The following is an 8461-nucleotide window of genomic DNA, read 5'->3' on the forward strand; positions in this document are numbered from 1 at the left end:
CATAATTTATGTTATTAATAAAAAAAACTAATTTTAATAATATATAATAAATAATAGATAACAGATTTAGCATAATGAGCTTTGAGTTTTGATTAATTGCCTGATTACCGTTGGTAAGTCTTGCAAGTTCCGAACTTTATTCCTCTGATAATTACTTTGAAGAAAAATATTAGCGTGTTGGACTAATAGACTTTGGCTTTTGATTAATTTCCTAATTAGTTATATTTTTATTTTAAATTTAGCATAATAGGCTTTTGAGCTTTGGTTAGTTGTCTAATTACTGTTAGTATGTCTTACAAGTTCTAAACCATAGTTTTAAGAATTGAACCGGTAATTAAACCGATCAAATTATTGGTTTTTTAATTTATTAATTCAACTGATAAATTACTGGTTAAACCGATAAAATCGGTTCCACGTAAATAAAAAAAAAAATAGTCATAAACTTAAAAAATTCAACAAAAACAACAGCAACCTTAAATTTCCTATTCCCTATTCGGCAATCCTAAATTCACAATAATATCAACAAAAATAACTATAAACACTAATAATCAGAAAAAAGACATCAAAACTTCAACAAACTCAAGAAATTCAACAAACATATTCATACTCAACAAATGCAAAAGATTCAAGAAATTAACCTAAACAGATTCATACTAAAAAATTCAACAAACTCAAAAAATTCAAGAAATTCAACAAACAGATTCATAATTTCAACAAGCAGAACAAATAGATTCAAGTAGAACAAACCAAAAATTTCAACAAACAGATTCATAATTCACAACCAAACAGAACAAGAGCACCAACCTATTTCAAGTTTTCAACTGCTCAAGAGTCATGCTCAAAATTTAAACTATTTCAACTACATTAGAAGAAGAGCACCAACCTGTCCAAGAGAGCAGAAGACATAGACGATGGAGACCACCAGCCTGTTCGAGAGAGCAGACGACGGCGATGACGAACGGGAGCAAGGAGAAGCGACGAAGAAGACGAAGGAGCTGTGGTGAGGTGAGGTGACGTCGTCGGAGACTTGAGACTTGAGAGTTGAGACTATGGTGTCGCGGTGAGCTGATGTGAGATGAAGAAGATGATATAGAACGGCGGTGTCGCGGTGAAGTGAGGTGAGGGGGGAGGGTTACCGTTTAGGGGATTAGGGTTGGTGGAACGAGGATGGGGGTATTAGGTAATGGGTATTCGAGTGTTTCGTTATTTTTTTTTTCTGAAAATCCAAAACGACGTCTTTTTGGCAAATAAATTTTAAAAAAAGCTTCGAACCGACTGAGTGAACAAAAACCGCCGGTTCTCCGATTTTCATCAGAACCGCACAGTTCAACCCAGTTCTCTCCGGTTCTGTTCCTTATCCGGTCATATTAATCAATCGGACCGGTCAGGAGTCCGGTTCACAGGTTTTTCGGTCGAAGCGATCGGTCCGGTCCGATTCTTATAACTATGTTCTAAATTGTTCTTGTGGAGGTTGCTGTTGTATAGCTCGTTTGTCGATGAGTAACTACAAGCTTTTCCATCAGAATGAGTTATACTTCGACAATGAGAGAACAAGGGGTGGGTACCTGCAAAAGGCACTCCGACACTCAAGTTAGTAAATGGATAATAAGTTTTTCAAATTGCAATATCCTGAACAATCTTCTTACCATTTTCTTTATATCTGAAATGAAGAGTAATGGTTATGTTTCTGAGTAATTTTGCTTTAAATGGAGAGTAATAGCATATTTGAGCGTTCTGGTATTTGTTTTGATGACTGTTATTGATAACCGATTTATAACGTATATAGCTGAGTCATGACGTATAGCCGAGCTATAACGGCCATATCATAACCCCCAAACTTGACCTAGTGATATTTTGATAAAATAGGTTGAGTTTTTGTTGATGAGTTATGACTCGATAGTTTGATTTATAGATATATGGATCCCCCAGCTCAACATGTTTGATCAAAATAAATATCAAAAGAAAATGAAAAAGAAAAATGGTCTTGTCATTAAATGGGATAGTAACTAGTGCTCCAGTTTTCAATGTGATTGAGTACCGTTGGTTTTAATAGAAACAACGGTTGTGAGTAAAGAGATAGAACTGAACCGGTTTTTATTGAATTTTGGCATATGTATTTAGAATTCTGAAGGATTTCATTAAAGGAACTTAAGTTTGATCAAAACGATTTGGAAGAGTGAGACATGAGTAAAAGAGGTTTGTTTTCTTTTACTTTCAGTTTTGATTTTCTTCCTTTTATCTTCTTCTTTTGTGTTTTTTTTTTTTTTTTTGGGGAGGATGAGTAAGAAAAGGGGAAGGAAGTGTAGAAAGATGATGATAATGGTTCATATAAATGGGTTGATAAGGATGTAAAGATTCGTGGGTCTCTCTTCGTAGATAAGGATAGTATGGGTGAGATAAACATATCAAAAATGGTTAGGGCAGGTTCAGGGGTTCGAGTTGAATTGCTGCCATGCACGAGATCTGAGCGTGTGTTTCATAGACAGAAAGATTTTGAATACTTTTTTATGACAGTTGTGTGTTGGAAGAACTTCGTGTTAAACTGCCATTCACCTCTTTCAAGTGTGATATTTTGAAACAGTTAAACTGTGCACCCTCTAAACTACACCCAAATGGTTTGGTGTTTTTGAGGTGCTTTAAAATTTTAATGGAATTTTTGGAAGTGAAACCTTTACTAGAGTTATTTTTCTCAATGTTTCAGGCTTAAGAGGTATGGAAAGGGTTTGGGTAAATCTGAACAGTACTCCTGGATTTTCTGTTTTGAAATTGTATAAATCGTCTTTTAAAGATTTCAAAAAAATGTTTCTGAAAATAAAATCGATATATGAGGATTTTCCTTTTTATTTGGATGAACATCTCGGTGAGAGATTTCCTCTCTACTGGTGTTCCCAACTTCAGAATATTCTGGCTTTAGAGGTGATTAGTGCGAGATATGAGTGTATAATTAACTTTTGGTTGAGCATATTGATAGAGAAAGTTGGTTTCTGTCTTTGACTTGCTTCCATGGGTAGATAATAGGGTGTCCGTGATGAACTATCTTAGTAAGTTGTAATAAGGAAAGTTTGAATGTATGATGAGTATGTTGTATTCCTAATTTATCACTTTTGTGTTTGATGAAGGTGGGAAATATCCGGGAGTTTCTGTCGCGAGCTTAAGAGCTCGTTTCAAGACTAAAAATATAGAAAAGGAGGGTTCGTCATCGAACCCTGGTAAAGGGATGGAGAAAGGGAGGTCAATCAACTGACTCGAGGGAGAAAGAAGATCATCTTTAAAAAGAGAAAATCCAACCTTATTGATGTTGATGTGTCTGATGACTTAGTGGAAAAAGCAAAAGAGATTCCATTGGAAGAGCTGACACTTTTGTAAGTAATCAAGAAAAATTGCACATTTTTTCCCAGGATGGCATTAGTTTCTTGATATGGAACAAAAATTTTCCTTTCATGTAGTTGCGGATGAGACGCTGTAGTCATCATCTGATGTGAACTTAGTGAATGAGCTTAGAGATGTTGCAATTGATCAATACCTACAGGTACGAGTTTATTGTGTATATATAGTTAGATTGTAATATTTAGTTAGCTGATAGAGTTTCCTCTAATTAGATGCTCGGATTCCGACTGGCGAGCATTGGTCGGATTCGAAAGGTGAAGCATAAAAAGTTGTTAGAGAAAACTGATGAGCTGGCCGGTTTGAAAAGTAATTTGGATAAGAAGAATGATATTATAGTCAAGATGAAAAAGAAGTTCTCGGAGAAAGAAGAAGAGCTCAAATCTGTTAAGAGCAGTTATGAGAAAGAAGTAAAGTTGTTGAAGAAGAAGGAGAGTGACCTTTCTAATATGAATACTCAAATGATTGAAGTTACTGTAAAGCTGAAAAATTTGGAGAACAGTAGGTAAATCGAGATTTTAGATGCCTTTGCTGAAGGATTTGAGCATGCTGTTATGCAAGCAAAGCTATTAGCCCGCGATAGTGACCTCTCGGCAATGGATCCGGGCAAAATTGTGCGAGAGGGAGTGTTAGTGGATGACGATGATGCTACCGAGGATGAGAATGACAACCTGGCAAATTAATGTTTGTAGTTTGATTTAAGTACTTTTGATCATCAATGTTTTGATAAAATTGGACTTGTCATTTGCCAATTTGTTTTAGCTATTTTGGATTGTAATAGATAGTTTTTTGAACTTATCTTGTTTGGATAATATCTGATGACTATTTGATATGTTATGTTTGATATGTTATGAACTTTTTGATTGGTGGATTGATAACTAGGCAATGACTATTTTAGATTGCCGTGAGTTGGTATTGTATTATACCAAACTTTTGGTTCCTATTTTTCATAGGTTTGATATAAGTGCACTTGTATTTGATGAGAATATTTTGTTTGGTTTGTTTGACATTTGATGATGTTCAAGTTTGAGTTTGCATGTTTAGACAGTGCGATTTTGAATTGAAGAGTTACCATTAGTGCAGAATATTTTGTGATTATTCAGTATGTAATTGAATTGATTGTTGATTGTAGATAGTCATAAGTCGGAGTGATATAGGTCAGAGGAAAGAAGATAATTGATATAGATCGTCTTTTCTTTAGCCACAATGATTGTTATATGACCTTTGTTTACAAAGGTGTAGGTAGGCTTGTCTCGTTAAAACCTCTCCAAGTAAAACCCTTTTTGGAAAAAATCTTGTAAGTAGGAAAAAGAGTACAAGCTTGTTCCTGTCTTTTAACTATAATATTGTTTTAAAGAGGAAATATTATAAGTGTTAGGTAAGATTGTACCATCCAAGGATTCGAGTTTATAAGCCCCATTTCCTAGGACTTCGGCAATTTGGAGTGGGCCATCCCATTTGGCTGCAAGTTTCCAATGAGATGGAGGTCGCTTAGCTTGCTCGGTTTTCCTGAGTACCAGGTCGTTGATTTGGAATGAACAAGAATTAACCTTCTGATTGTAATGTCGAGCTATGTTGAGCTGCATTGATCGGTGGTCTCCGAGTTTCATCGTGTCTGGTTGCTTGTGTTCTTAGTGAGGAATGAGAGGTCTCCAAAGGAATCACAGCATCAGACCCATAGACTAAACGGAATGGAGTTTCCTTAGTAGTAGAATGCATAGTGATGTTGTATTCCCAAAGTATTTCTGGAATTAGCTTGGCCTAAAGTCCTTTTGCATCATCCAATTTCTTTTGTAAAGCATGTAAGACGACTTTATTTGCGGCTTCAGCTAATTCGTTAGTCTGTGGATGTTCAACTGAAGAGAAATGTTGTTGGATTTTTAAATTCTGTAAAAAATGTGAAACTATGATCGACAAACTGGCGACCATTGTTAGTAATAATATGTAGAGGTATACCAAATATGCATATAATGTGCTTCCAAACAAAGGAAATCATTTGCTGCGATGTGATTTTGGATAATGGTTGTGGCTCAATCCATTTGAAAAAATAGTCAATAGCTACAACTAAAAATTTTATCTGACCTGGTGCAATAGGAAATGGACCGAGGATATCAATTCCCATTGATAGAAGAACCAACTTACTTCAGAGTTATGCAATAGTTCGGCTGGTACATGTATTATCAGAGCATATTTTTGACATTTTGTACATGTTTTCACCTTTTGATGACAGTCTCTCTGTAAGCTCGGCCAGAAGAAGCCGGCGCGGAGAATTTTGGATGATAGACTCCGTGCTCCTACATGCGTACTACATATTTTCTCATGGGCCTCGGCTAAGGCGAGATCGGCCTCCGACTTGTTTAGACTTTTTAATAGGGGATGAGTATATCCTTATTATACAAGTTATCATTTAATAATGTAAAGAATGAAGCTTGTCTCCTGAATTTCTTCAAATTACTAATTTCAGGGGAAATGTTTCCAGTTTGCAAATATTGGATATAAGGCCATCGTCAATCATCATCTTTATTAATGTTGCAAATATGAATGAAATGGATGTTTGGTGTAATCATAGTGGATTACAAGAGAGTGGCAGTGTGTGATTGTTTGATTGTGTACTAGCGAGCTTTGATAGAATGTCAGCTCGGTGATTTTGTTCCCTTGGAATATGATGAATTCCAAATTCTGAAAAATGAGATATGAGTGGTTTGACAACATCTAGTATTTTGTTAAGAGAGGATATTTTACTTGAAAAAATTGATTTACCTATTGTACTACCAGTAAAGAGTCATAGTGTACATTTATTTTAGAAACATTTAATTCAATGGCTAACCTTAAGCCTGCAATTAGTGCTTCATATTCGGTCTGACCCTTGGGGGTTAGAGGCACCGTCGACGTATAGTGTCCATTCTGCTGGCATATCATCGGAGTTGGGAGCAGTAAATTCGGCAACAAAGTCAGCAAGGTATTTTGATTTGATAGATCCTTGGACTTGATATCTGATATCAAACTCGAATAGTTTGATAGACCATTTTATAAATTGCCCAGCTAATTCAGGTTTTGTTAGCACTTGTTGTAGCGATTGCATAATTCGAACATTAATAATATGACTCTGGAAATAAGGTCGGAGACGCTTAGCTGAGAATACTAAGGCAAGAGAGAGATTTTCTATCTTTGGATAGCAAAGCTTGGCATTTTGGAGAGAATGCTAATGAAGTAAACAGGCTTTTGCATCTTATCCCTTTCTGTAATAAGAACATAACTAATTGCCCAGTTAGTAATGGATAAATGAAGATAAAGTTCTTCTCCAAGTTCAGATTTTTGTAAAATGAGAGGTTTTGAAAGAATAGTTTTTAGATTTGAAAAAGCAATTTTACATTCATCATCCCATTTGAAATTATTTTTCCTTTTGAGTGATTAAAAAAAGCAAAAAGATTTGGAAGCTAAACAAGGTAAAAATCTTAATAAAGCAGCAAGTCTCCCTGTTAATGCGTTGGACCTCCTTTAGGTAGTGTTTGGTGGAAAGACAGAGATGGAAATACTGAGACTGAGAGACAAAGACTAAGACACAGAGATTAAAATAAATCTCAGTATTCTGTTTGGTGCAAAGTGGGAGACAGAAATTGAAACAAGAATGAAATTCTAATTTAATTTGTACAAAGGGTAAACTTGGAATTAATTAATTGAAATGAAGGTATTTTAGGTATAAAATGTTATTAAAGTTTCCGTCTCCATCTCTAAAAATTTTAGTCCCTTGTGCCCTTACGTTTTGGAGGTACTGAAATATTGAAATTTTGGAGACAGAGACAGAAATTTTAGTACCAGTCTCTGAACCAACACACATAATACTAAGTCTCAGTCTCTGTCTTAGTACCTCAAAACAAACGCTACCTTACTGTTTGAGGACTTTGCATTTCTAGAATAGCTCGGCATTTTTCAGGGTTTGCCTCTATACCTTGGCTTGTAAGCAAAAAGCCGAGGAATTTACCTCCATGGACACCAAAGACACATTTCTTAGGGTTTAATCTCATGTTGTATTTTTTGATTTGTGCGAAAATCTCCTCAAGGTCGTCTACGTGAGATTTGCCGACTTTGGTTTTTGAGACCATGTCATCAACATAGACTTCCATGTTTCGACCAATTTGCTTGGCGAACATTTTATCCATAAGTTGTTGGTAAGTAGTCCCTGCATTTTTAAGGCCAAAAGGTATGACTTTATAGAAAAAATTACCATATTCAGTTATGAAAGAAATTTTATCTTAGTCTGATGGATGCATCAGGATCTGGTTATAACTAGAATATGCATCCATAAAACTTAAAGTGCCAAAATCAGAGGAATTATCAACTAAAGCATCAATAGATGGTAAATGGTATGCATCTTTAGAACATGCTTTTTTTAAATCAGTAAAGTTGACGCACATGTGCTATTTACCATTATGTTTTTTTTACCATGACAACATTAGCCAACCATGTTGTGAACCTAATTTTTCGAATGAAATTGGCATCAATAAGATTTTTGGTCTCCTCCAAGGATGCTTGTTTCTTTTCCAAGCCGAGGTTGTATTTTTTATGTGCTATAGGTCGAATGAATGAGTTAATTGCCAGCTTATGAGATATTATAGAAAGATTGATGCCGGGCATGTCAGCAGGAGTCCAAGCAAAGAGATCGGCATTTTGTTGAAGAAATCGGTTGAGCTTCTCTTTCTCATCGTCCTGCATGGATGATCCTACAAAAGTGAACTTGTTTGGATCGATAGTTAAAGGAATTTTTTGTAACTCCTCCACTGGAGTGGGATGATCTTGGAATTTGGCTTGTGGGTCGGCTATGGAGGGAAGCTCGAGCGAGTTGTGGACCGCATTGATTTGTGCACCTATAGCTCGGTTAGATATAGGCATTTTGAGATTGATGTTATAGCAATGCCGAGATTTACAATGGTCACTGTAAATTGTTGCAACAAGGTTGTCCTGCACATAAAACTTAATACAGAGATGAATTGTAGAGACAATTGCACCGAACTTATTTAAAAAAAGTCAGCCAAGGATTAGGTTATAAGGAATAAAACAATCAACCACAAGGTATTGA

Source organism: Arachis ipaensis, chromosome B09 (assembly GCF_000816755.2).
Source record: "Arachis ipaensis cultivar K30076 chromosome B09, Araip1.1, whole genome shotgun sequence".
NCBI classification, from domain to species: Eukaryota; Viridiplantae; Streptophyta; class Magnoliopsida; order Fabales; family Fabaceae; genus Arachis; species Arachis ipaensis.